Below are 2426 nucleotides of genomic sequence, written 5' to 3' on the forward strand. Positions count from 1 at the left end.
TCTCACTTTGTCACCCTTGGTAGAGTGCCGTGGCATCACATAGCTCACAGCAACTTCAAACTTCTGGGCTCAAACGATTCTCTTGCCTCAGCCTCCCAAGTAGCTGGGACTACAGGTGCCAGCCACAACGCCTGGCTATTTTTGAGAGACAGGGTCTCCCTCTTGCTCAGGCTGGTCTTGAACTCCTGAGCTCAGGTGATCCGCCCCACCCCGCCTTGGCCTCCCAGAGTGCTGGGATTACAGGCATGAGCCAACGCCCTGCTACTATTGTGTCATGGGCTCAGGCATCTTTTACCTTTGCCTGGGCCCCAATTTCTTCATGTGTAGAATGGGCGAAATTACACCTACCTTCCAGGTTTGTGAGGACTAAATGAAATAATTTGGGAGACAAAAGTGCCCAGGAGGTGCTCAATGGAGGTTAATTACTCTTTTTTTGGCCTCTAGTGGAAGAAAAGTGTTAACTGTAAGTTACAAGCTGCTGCCTATCCTTTTATTCTGCCTTATAGAATGGTTTCATAGGAGAGCATTATCAGAGGGCTCCTGACAATTTTTGTTTTCCTGGAGATAGAATTCTTTTCAAAAGAGGTAGGAGCTGATAAGAGGAAGTGCCTTTCATTGTAACCTCACATTTTGCAGAGCTTCATATTTATATTATATAAAAGCCTCCTACATGATACACTGAGTTTTCAGAACTTTCCCATTCTTCATTTCTCCCCATTGCTTTGAAAGAAAGCAAGAGGTATTTTATAATGGAGTACTTGGTGATAAGAGCTCCTTGGGCGAACCGGTTCATCTGGCCTCTGTTTCTCTCTCTTAGAAATGGGAACAGGAAAGCTTGTTTCCTTCCTCCACCTCAAGGGTATCATGAGGATACACTGATCAATAACATTAAATTTTGAATGAAAATACTGCTGAGTATACGTCTCTGATGTTTCTAGTAGATCCTTGTACAGTCGGAGATTTAATTTTTCTGATTTCATCAAAAGTTCTTGAAGTTGGGGACCTTAGAAAGGTACAGTGGGTATGTGCTAAACATGAAAATCTGACTTGAATTTGGACCCTTTAATGTTGCATATCCTGCTCTAATAGGCAAGACCTAGGGCTTACAGGGGAACTTCCCTTCTCCTATACCAAGAGCTGAGATTCCTAAGGTGAGAAGTTTGTTATTGTCTGAAGTAACCCTGCAGGTGTGGTTAGGAAAAGTCTTGGGTGACGGGATCAAACTTAACAATCACCAAAAGCGCGCCCTGTCCCCAGCTCAGGACACTGGGGAGCTTTAGCAGCTGATTGCAGTTTCTACTCCTCAGGAATAGCTGTGAATCAAAGTTCCACCTGGGTAGGTCTTTGGCTACACGGTAACTCATATATTTAAGCATTTGCAGCAGCGCAAATTAGTGTCATTTCACTCAGGTTGCTTCTAAAGTCACTAAAGACTGAACTTGTCTTTCCTTTAGAATCTTCAGTAACTAAATTCCAGAATTTAAGAGTCCACTATTCAGAGGCAACTAGATTTAAAAAAAGAAAAAAAAAGAGAAAGGAAAAAGATAAATATCCCTGGCTGGGAACCCAGAGAATGTTCTGCAAGATCAGCAGGATGTTTTCCACAACTTCCTTTTCTCTTGCGCACAGAATTTATGATAGGAAATACTTGAGGGTTTTTCCACTAGCAAATGGGAACGTTAAGGTCTTGATGCCAAGCACTATAAACCCTTGGCCAGCTGAGCTGACTGTTGTCACTTTTATTTGAGCTCTCTATGGGTTAGTTAAGAGCCCAGGCACTGGATGTCTGCAAATTTTAAGAATTCTCAAAGAATTAGGGCTGCTTTTCTTTAAGATATCCAGGCCCAAATCCACAAGCATGTTGACAGTGGATTATAGCATTTGTCTGGCAAAATCCAAGTTGTTACACTGTGTTTTTTAATGCATGTATTGTTGAGTGCAGAAACCTTGAGATCTACTTATCAGAACCAGGAAGATAAACACTTCAGGGCCATCACAACTGACATTTCTTTTCCTCAAAAACCTGGTGGACCCTGGGTCTGGGGCTCCACAATCCTGTGGCTTTTGTATTGGTTCCAGTTCTCACAAGCACATCCAAGTTGTCTTATTGAAGTAAGAAAATTTCCATAACCCGTGCACTGAGGCCTGGAATATCATCCTTGCTGGGTAAAACTTGTTATGATGCAATAAGTGCCAACTACTATTTCTCACCATGGAACTGGCCAGGAGAGAAAAATAAGAAGATCCCTTACATTTTAATACGTATATATGTAGGGAAGGATGGGAAAATTCATTCTGAGCTTAAAATAATGGAGTTTTAAAAGATAATGGAATAAAGTTATTTTTAAATAAATGCTTTAGTCATGTTGATTTATTCTTGATTAGTGAATGGAAAGATTTGGAAAAATGTTCCTCCTCCCCCTGGG

The sequence above is a fragment of the Otolemur garnettii genome, unplaced genomic scaffold (assembly GCF_000181295.1).
Source record: "Otolemur garnettii isolate 467f Iridium unplaced genomic scaffold, OtoGar3 scaffold00038, whole genome shotgun sequence".
NCBI lineage: Eukaryota > Metazoa > Chordata > Mammalia > Primates > Galagidae > Otolemur > Otolemur garnettii.